Source organism: Pempheris klunzingeri, chromosome 15, assembly GCF_042242105.1.
Source record: "Pempheris klunzingeri isolate RE-2024b chromosome 15, fPemKlu1.hap1, whole genome shotgun sequence".
In the NCBI taxonomy this organism is placed as follows: Eukaryota; Metazoa; Chordata; class Actinopteri; order Acropomatiformes; family Pempheridae; genus Pempheris; species Pempheris klunzingeri.
This window is the reverse complement of record NC_092026.1, coordinates 5,586,186-5,596,859: the sequence shown is the minus strand read 5'-3', so window position 1 is coordinate 5,596,859 and position 10,674 is coordinate 5,586,186.

Genomic DNA, 10,674 nt, shown 5'->3' with positions numbered 1-10,674 from the left:
TTTGACAAGTACTGGTTGACATTTTCATTGTAAGTACTACTTTTTCCTTTATAGATTCAAAAATATCCACCAACATAGGTGTAGAAACGGGAAAGAAGTGGCAAAAGCCCTCCATCACATTTAAAATAACAAAACAAAGCCAGGAATCTCCATGAGATCCGGCACTGAGGACACTCTTTAAAGGTGTTCTGGCAGAGTGCAGGCTGCTGGAGTGGTTTATCCATTTCAATTCTCATATTCTAATATGCAGCACACTTAAATATACATACAGTATAAGATATAAATAAATACATTACTTCTGCCACCTCTTCCCGCCTTCCTCTGGCATTTCAACATAAATATTCATAAACACACAGCTGCTTAATAACATTATAAACCCGCCCAGTGCAGTGACTGTCTGCTGATTGATCAACAGTGATTGCCATTATGTGATTAGGCGATTACTAACTGCTAACCAATTCCCTCCATCTCACACACACACACACACACACACACACATAGATGCAGAGGGGGCTCCACTGCTCTCAGACTGGTGACACACCTCATCAAACTGTGGTCTGTTATAAGTGGTGCTGACACGTGTGTTTGTGTGTCTTTGAGTGTCTGCCTGTGTTCATAATCATACCCGTGTGTGTGTCACTGTCTGTGCGGCCGCAGCGTGCCTTCGCAGCATGTGGTGGTGGTCTGGTTTCCGCTCAGAGGGCTGTGAAGTGGCCTGATGAAAGCTCACACATGGTGGCGGTGAGACGAGCCTGATCTCCTGTCGAGACCGCAGCGCTGAAACGGCTGGACGACAGAACTTCCCGGTCTGCTGCAGACATTTAACAGTGACAAGGCAGTTAGTCTTTACACTTTAGTCATGTTGATGGAAATGAGCTCATCTTTAATGTCTGGATGCTGCCTTAAGTAAATGCATGTTTCACTTAAAAAAAAGACCTCAGTCATGCTTTACTTTCATCCACACTGTGAAATATTATTTCCCTTCTATGAAGTTGGGAAAGTCACAACAGACAGATTTGACCATAAAAACAAGCAGGATATATTCTGATGTCTAGTCAGCTCCATTTTGTCATTGCTCCTGCCTCATTCCCGTCATATGGGACTGATGGCAGAGATGAGGATTAAAGGAAAAACCTGAGTAAATGCAGATGGTTCCATACAGCACACAAGGGGTCACTGAATGGTTTCATAAGTATGAAAATGATGTGACTCATGGGCTACATGGTCTTCACAGTTTTATATAGTCACATATATATATATAGACACCAAATTGGCCACCGCCATATTGCTGAGACTGGCCAATCAAGTAAATGATAAAATGTGAAAGATAAAAAGTACTGGAACATTTACATTTCTCAACCAATGTCAATGAGTTCATTTCATATTCATGGGTTTGTGATTTAAGTGGGGAAAAAAAGTTTTGAAAAAATAATGTATTCTACTCACAAACCCATGAATATAAAAAGAACTGTTTGAAAAAATTGAAGCATTAAGATGCTTTTTACCTACATAAACCACAGCTCCCCTGTTTTCTTGTAGTTGTCTACAGGCCAGTCTTGCCCAGTCCGACATGACGGCCATCTTGGATGTTCACCGTCACAAGATCTCAATTAAATTCAACACCGATGGGAGATTTCGGAGTGACCAGTCAACTCTCTCCCCCATCGCCATCAAAACACCAACTCAGGGAATAAAATCTGGAGACTTGGAGAATCTCAGAAGACTCAAGCACGCCCACCCATTTTACTATGACGCATCATGTTGGTTTGCCCTGTAATTTGTCGTATTTGTTGTAATTTGGCTGTTCAGTCTGCTCTAATCTCACAGTATTGAATGCTAATGTGAACTGTAGCCTAAGGGGCCTTTTCTGACTCTTGTTCTCAGTTCAGCGACATTAGGCGAGCGTAATGAATTTATAAAACACAGCTAACTGTAGCAATGACTCATTTATATTATCATGCTATTTTCTATTCTAGGACTAAACATGTGCATGTTTAAATTCACCACCCTCGCTTCTCACCTTTACGGAGACATCATCATCTGCAGTGACACTCTCTACCCTACTCCCTCTTCTCCTCCTAACACAGGGTTTAAGTCTCTCATCTGTCTATTTTACTTACTATTTTCCTCCTCTCTTCTCACCACTCATGTCCATCCATCTCCTGCCTCCCTGTCTGAGATGACTCATTACAATACAAGCCTCCTCCAAAATTCAAACCTCTTTCCCGCTCGCCTCCTTGTCTCTCTCATTTGCTTCTTTCTCACCTTCTTTTCATCCGTGTTCCTTCTCTCACACACACCCCTCTTTATTTCCCCTTTCCTCTCTCATTCCGCCCACCCCATCGAACGCTCCCTTCTTCCGTTTTTTTCCCCCTTCCACCACATCTGTCTCATCCGCCTTTTATTCCCCTCCCTGCCTTCTCACTCTCACCGCTTCCATCCCTATTTTACCTCTAATTAAGGATTTGTGTTTCTGCTTAGTGCACCCATTCCTTCCTCTCCAGCTTTCTCCAGCCAAAAGTGTGCCCCCCCCCCCTCCCTCCTGTCTCCACTTGACTCTATGGTGTCAATCAGTCACACTTCTGTTCATCCCTGCCATGACTTAGCGTGACATGAAAAACCCACCACAGCCCCCAGAATGCCAAATACAAACACACAGAGTCTCCTTGACTAATGTGCCAGGCTGGTGTCTACCATTAGCTAGTTATAAAACAATAGCGAGCAGAAAGAACCAGCTGCGAGTCATAACCAGCTGTGCTATTATTATCTCCCTGCTGTGTGTGTGTGTGTGTGTGTGTGTGTGTGTGCGTGCATGCATACGTGCCAATTTCTCTGAACGCCTATACCTTTGCTTAAGCCCATATTAACTTTTCCCAAATTGGAAGCTTTTGATCATTTTCCGGCCTTCCTCCCTCATTTTAAGTGCGTGTGTGTGTGGAGGCCTATCTCCATAATGAGGGCAGACCAGCCACACATGGGTCTCCCCTGACACTTCCCCTCCAAGATCTAAATATTCATGAGACCCTAAACACTTTCATGAGCTCTGTAATTATGGCCAGAAAAGAGAGAGAGACAAAGAGAGAAAGAGGGAGAGAGTGGGAGGCAGAGAAGGAAAGGCCCTCGCACTTTTTAAACACAGGCTGTCCCATAGTTTTAGCAGATAATATCAACAGTGTTGTGCAGTTCTGAAACTCAAACTACACAAGCTAGAGGCTATTTCTAGAGTCTAGAGGGATTTTATTGTTTTCGCTGGACATATTCTGATTTCCATTGTTTTTGAATCATTATCTTTGCTGCAACATCATTTCAATAAAAACACTTCCCCCCTGTTTTTTTTTTTCCATTTGCTGCACTTGGAGTTTCTTAATTTGATATGGAGAGCTCACTTCAAGCGTGACTGATGCTTTATGATGTTGCAGTGATAATAGGTGGGTGGATATATGGAGCTGTGGTGCCACAGTGGCAATACTTCCTGACAGCTGTGAACAGAAATCACTTAGACTCAACGGTCTAAGGACTCAAAAATCATTGATCAGTTGTGGCAGCACTTGTTTCTGTGATGACTTCAAAAAAACAGATTCCCTAAGTCTATTCCCACTTGGCTTGGAGTATCTGCCAAGTAGAGCTGGGCGAAAAACCAAAAATGTACTAAGGCTGACATCAAGAGTCGACCGACAAGTGACTGCTCTAATTTGGCTTGTGCCGGTGTGGCCAGTAAAAGCTTTTCCCGATGTTTTAGAGAGAGGTCAGCTAAAAAACTGAGACACCACGTCAGCATCCAGTGATACGCTACTAACTCTTTTTGCCTTTGCTTTCAAGACAAAACTGCATGCATGTGATGAGTGTCAGTGCTAAAGGTTTAGACCTGTTCTGAATAGCCACACCAAAAGGGAGTGTGGAAGAACCATGTAAATGAGGGTAAGGGAGCACAGATTCACTCATCAAAGGCGTTCATGCTGTCGCGTTTTATTGTAGACAGGAAAAGTGATGGCAGTAGTTGTGTCAGGAATCGAGAGGAGAACTCCTGCCTAAATTCACACCTGACCAAACATTGCGTAAAGTAGGCGAGATTGTTGGTCTCAGAATGCTTCATCGCCGTACACAGCCGCCCCAATTATACTGTCAGAAAGGGTGCTTCACACACTCTGTGACAATCCCACAACCACCTCATTGGAAGCATACTGACGCCCTCAAGGAATAGTTTGACATTTATTTGCTTATTGCTTAAATTAGCATAACGGCTGGAAAAACAGGGAACCAGCTGCTCTGTCCCGAGGATAAAAGAATCCATTTATCACCACCAGCTCAGTAGTTTTTACTGAATCAGTTACCTTCTGACAGAGCCAGGCTAGCAGTCCTTCACTGTTTCCAGTGTTTCTGCTAAGCTAAGCTAACCAGCTCCTGACTATAGCTTCATATTCTCTGTGCAGACATGAGAGTGGTTTCAATTTTCTCATCTAACTCTCTGCAAGGATACAATAAGTGTATTTATTAAAATTATGATCATATAATGTATATTTCATATCATTGGGAGCCCTGATGGTATCTATGTTAATACCTCAAATTAGTGTGCTATCCACACTTTGGTCATATTTCCCTGCCCTGAGGCAATGTTACAGTAAAACAAACGTGTCATTGGCTGGGTTTCCCCACGAGTGTCACAGCACTGGGTTTGTAGCATTCCCTTTAAAGTCTGAGGACAAATATCACATCTAGTATCAGTGTGAACATGATGTGTGGTAACCATGCCTCAGAGTGCTGTCTGCTCTATTTTTTGGGTTTTTAAGAAAATGGTTGGAGAAGCCAGCCAGGATTTCTGTTACAAAACACTCCTGGTACGTGAGAAGACTTCCAGGCTTTTAAAGAGAGTCTCTGGCAGGGAATTCTGCTTTTTTCTTTTCATAAGAAGAAAAAAAATTAACATCCAACCAGAAATGTGCTGTTCACCCTGAACATATCAGAGCAGTAAATACACCCTGTTAGTTTTCATTCCATCACATTTTCCTCACAATTATCTGAAGTTTTTTGCTGCAGCCAACACGATCACATGTCTGCTTTACATTCCAGGATGATTCGATTGATTTTATCCCACTGGAAAAGCCATCAGATAGTCTCAAGGAAGCCATGAGATCACAGGAAGACTGCAGCATGAGGCAGCTGATTCAGAGCCGACCGTCCCGGCACTGACACACAATGACGCAACACACACGCACACCCACAAACAAATACGTGGACACTGAATCACCACAAAATGACAAATGAGCAAGAGCACAGCATCTCAGACACGGCTCAGTAATTTATATGTAAATGAACACACCTCTGCAGCCCTCTTTACTCTCCATAAAGCAAAAGATAGAGCAAACTTCCAATCAGTTCAGACAAGTTGTCAGAGGGGATGATTGAAAACGACGTGAAGCCAAATGATACTTGACAAGATGGGACACAACGAGGTGAAATGAACTAAGATGATGAGGTTTTCATGAGGCGCGGACATAAAGTTTGTCAAAACACTAATGATTTCGTGTTCCCCGTTGTCTCCCCATGGGCTCCAGCTTGTCATGCTTCATTCCTTGTGAGGAAGACAATGGCTAACGACTCGCTGCTGCCGTCTTTCCTGAACGAACTGACGCACATCACACTGGATGACAACAAGATGACAAGCAGCATCAACCTCGCCCTGATAAACTGATGAGCAAGCTAAAACACAAGGAAGCTGCACACACCAAGTGATTTTTGGGAACATAAGACATTCTGAATTCATCACTGCCACTCAGCGTATTGACGGGCACCAGGAGCAAATCTGCCCACATTACTGCTAAGTGCACTGTTACTTGAGTTATCCTGTCATTGTAATGGCCTCTGTGAGTCACCAGTGCATCAGCAGGCACAAAACTGTCTACACACACACACACAGGTTGTACACTGCATTTAGACACTAAACACCTGTCAAGGGCAGAAGGAACACATCATTTTCCTGTTTGTTTCTCTATGCAGCAGTTGATGTCATTGACTTCAGAGCACAGCAGTGCATGGGGGTGCTGTTTCTCTTGAGTGACATCTTTGTTTTTGTGTGTGTGCACGTGTGTGTGCATGTGTCGGGGAGTGCGCCTGTGTGCATTTTTTGTAAGCTCAGCAGTCTATCTCTGACTTAACAAAAGGCTGCTGAATATAAATCCATTCCCACTCCATCTGCCAGAGTGTGACACATACATTAACATGGTAGTCAGAGAACGGAAGGATGTAAAGGACTATACCATCTATCTATCTATTTACCTATCTATCTATCTATCTATCTATCTATCTATCTATCTATCTACTGACTGACTGACATTGCCATCCTCCCTGGAGCCACGATGCAAGCATGGCTTGAAATGGTTCACTGGTTCCAGCTTCACAAAATATGAGGATTTTCTTTGTTAATAAATCAAATATCTTTGGGTTTTGGACAGCTGGTCAGACAAAAACAAACCATTTAATTAAATATATCACTTTCAGTTCTGGTAAAGTGTAACGGACATTTTACAGTCAAATTATCAATCGGTAATGAAAATAACTGCTGGTTGCAACCATAGATACACTGAAATCATTTAAGGGCACCGATTTAACACCTTGCTCCGGCTTGCCAACCTGTGACTCTAACCATTAGAAACACAACACTCTGTGATCTATTTTGCGCCTTGATTTAGTCTAATTTGAGGCTTCACAGGTTCAGTTCTTTGAGCCTGCTTCCTGTAAGAGCCTGCTTCCTGTGGCAACACACGCAGTGGGGGAGGTGGGGAAATAAAGTAATTAAAAATAATGATGGCTGATGCAAAACAGCTCATACTGACTGCAAAATGTTGTCTGTCACCAAATTGGCTCATGTGTCACTGAATGATGAGCAGGGCGACACACTGGGCACTGAGCAGAATGCAGATGAGCAATATGTTTGGCAAGTGGAGAGAAAAATTGATTGAGTGATCAAGATGTTGATTAATTGATGAGCAATCACACCAAGTCAACCCCTGGCCGGTTGCTGCCTTTGTGAACTGCCCGAAAAAGTGGTTCATCTCTGCAACACTGCATTTGAATTAGTCCTCTGACATCATGGCAGCCCTCAGTAGGGGGATTACACCAACATGCTTCAGACAATTCACTATTTTTACTACTCTATAATACCAGGCAGTATCTGTTCAGTTTAAGGAGCAGTGACAGAGTGTGATAAGACACAGCCGAGTTAAAAACCCTTATCTGGCCTACGAGCTGAATCCCATCTGCCTCTCTCCTCACACTGACTCATAATGCTGCTTATTAGTCCCTCTGGAGGGATAAAGGGGACAAGGGGAGATTTTTAAAAAGGGAGGGGAAAAGCGGGAAATAAAGACAAAACAGAAAAAAGAGAAAAGAGAAAACAGATTAAGAGGGAGAGAGCTGAGCGAAAGAAGAGAGAAAAATCCAAAGAATGTACAACAAGACTGGAAAGGCTAAGTGTGGGGAGGAAAGTGCAAGTGTGCTCGCTTGTGCTGAAAACTGCAGGTGCGTGCAGGTAAATATGTTTTTAAATGCTTGAAGGGCTCAGCGGCGTTTAAGAGCTGAAAGCACCTGAGAGGAATCTGAAATTTTAATTTCAAGTTTAAGGCCTGTAGGCAGCTGAATTATCAGTTTATGGGTCAGCAGTGAAAGCAGCGCAACAAACAACACATCTGCAAATAGTTTGGAGGAAGTGCACTGTGAATAGTCGAAGTGTCCGCTTGTATGTAAGGCGTGACGGCAGTTGAAATGTCAGTTGGAGCATTTGGGCTGTCAGTGAAATAGTAAAAATGTGTTCGTAGAGTCAGTTGAGGCTGACAGCAGCAGAGACCAGCGTCATCAGAGATAGCCGAAGTGTGAGCACTGTAAACAGTTGAAGTGTCATGAAGTCCAAGAGCTGGAGAGGCAGGAAAGCAGAACAGGCGGGGCGAGGGTGAGGACAGGGGGCGAAAAGTTGTGGTGAAAGACAGGCGAGGAGGAAATGTTACAAGGAAAATTGCTGGTGAACTCCAGGGCGAGTGGAGTGGAAGCCGAGGAGGAAGAGTTGGGAAGTAGGAGAGAGTTGGTTAGAAGATGAAAGGGAACAAAAAGAGACACAGGTGGTGAGGTGAGATGTGGGTGAGCAGCCTGCTCCCCCACAGTGACCGGCTGGTCAGATCCAGCAGACAGATAAATGACCCCCTTTCAATGTTACAATGCTCCCCCCTCCCTCTCCCCCTCCGCCTCCGCCTCCGCCTCCATCTCTCCATCCCTGCATCCCTCTCCCTGGTCCCCACCAATCTCCCCCCTCACTTACCTCGACAGGTCATCCATCAACCAGCAGACTCCACCCACCCTTACTCCACACACACACACACACACACACACACATTTTTGCGTGTTACTTTTTAGTGAACCAAATGAAGCGACACTGCACCTGGTGCATGTCAGGAAGGAGCAAGTACCCCTTGTTTCATCTCCTCTCCTTGCCATCTTTCCTCTCCTCTCCTCTCCTCTCTTACACCCTTCCCTCCATTTTCCACGTCCTTGTCACCTTACTCATCTCAGCTGAGTAAATGTCAAGGTGTAGCTACAGAGAGGACTGAACACTCACAGGAAACTGCAAGAAAAGGCACTATTGCTTATGAAAATAACTCTACAGAAGCTGCTAGTACTAGAGTAACATTTCCTGTAGCACCTCTATCAGGATATTTAGCATCTTTAGTACTCTGAAAACTTTAAATCAGACCTCAACAGTAGGAAACATCAGTTTTTAATTGATCTACTGACAACTTAGACATGTGTAGCGTTCACTTGCAGAGACTGATTCATTTCTTTTTAAAGGCTCAGAATCCACATCACACACCACTGCTGTGATCGATAATCATTCAGTCAACACAGAGAGCTGAATGCATGGTGCTTTGTGATTCCTAATAAATGAACATCTCTCATTGCTCATTTATAACACACACACACACACACACATTGAGATTCAGTCAACCTGTCCATCCTATTTCTGTGTTTTAGGATGCCAGATGAGGTGACAGCAGTATGAACAGAAGTGACCATGTGAACACACACACACACACACACACACACACACACACACACACACACACACACACACACACACACACACACACACACACACACACACACACACACACACACACATTACAAGCACATACATGTATTTCTGATGTGAGTCATAACTTTAGTAAACCACCTTAACAAGGGACGAGGCGACAGACTGAAAACTGACATAAAACCTCGTGTTACTCGTTGTGAACTTTAAATTCAGACAATCAGTCAACAGTTCACCGAGGGTACTTTTTATAGGACAACAGTTCTGGGTACAGCCACAGTTCACCCAGAGCCCCAGACCCTGCGGTCCGCTCCTCCGGTGTAAACACACAAACACTCACCGAACACACACTCTGCTCGCCGCCCAACGACACTTTCCTCCGAGGATTTCTCAGCGAGGTAAGAAGCGACGAGGCCTCTCCAATTCTCCGCCGATGACAGCAGCGTTATTCCGGCGCTCTTACATGTGTTTCCGCGATGGAGCGACGGTTTCTTTGTTGCAGTAAACAGCAGCTCGACACGTCCGGGCAGCCGAAGCGGAGTGTCCGTTTACTCCGCAGGACGGGCGCTGATTGGTCGGCTCCACCACAACACAACCTTCGGCTCTGACGCTATTGGCTCAGCCTGCGATGGTGCGTTCACAGGCTACTCGTAAACTCGACCACCCATTGTGCCAATTTGTAAAGCTGTGTAAAATAATACAACCACCACGGTCACTACCACTAATATAGGTTCTACTACTAATAGCAAAGGTGGTTTTAAACTTTTAATACATTCTGGTAGTCTGTTCTTCATGTGAAGCCCACATGTTTTCATATTCCCTGCAGTGGTAACTGCTCATCATACATAAATTCTATAATCTCATTAGTCATATCTGAATTGTTGCTACTTCACTGTTTTATTTGCTTATTCTTGAACTGAGAGTTTATCTGCTTTTAGTGATAACACAAAAACCATCACTGACACAACTCAGCTCATTACTCAGGCCGATGATTTCATCTATCAGTGCTTGAGCTTAAACAAAGTCTTCATCACAGATGGACACAGCCACTTTATTCACTCCCTATACTGAAACTTCAACTTATTTCAAAACTTCTGTTTTAATTGGCCATAATCAAATTCTCTCTTTAACTGTATTTCAACTTCCAACTAACTTCAAGATCTTTAAGTGTTTTAGATATTTCAGATGTTTCAGTTGCAAGTTTTCAGCAGCACATGCAAATTTAACTCAGAAAATGTTACATCATAAGATAAGAGGTGAGATATAAGGGATAAGAGAGACTTTATTTATCCCACACTGGGGAAATTCACATGCTCCAGCAGCAGAGAGTCAAGAGACAGAAAAGGTGCAGAAACAAAGTGTCAGTGAGAGTAGTGCAAAAACAAGGGATATAACAAATGTAAAAATAAGTACAAATCACATATGAAAACATAACATATAGAAATACATAGAAACATTAACTATATACATGTGTGTATTGCACAGGAAGTGTATATTGCAAGTATTGCACAAGAGGAAAACAAATGAGTGATGTTCTAGTTATCTAGATGCTATCTTGGTCCTGTTTTAGACATTTTTTAATCTCTGTAACATTCTTTAAT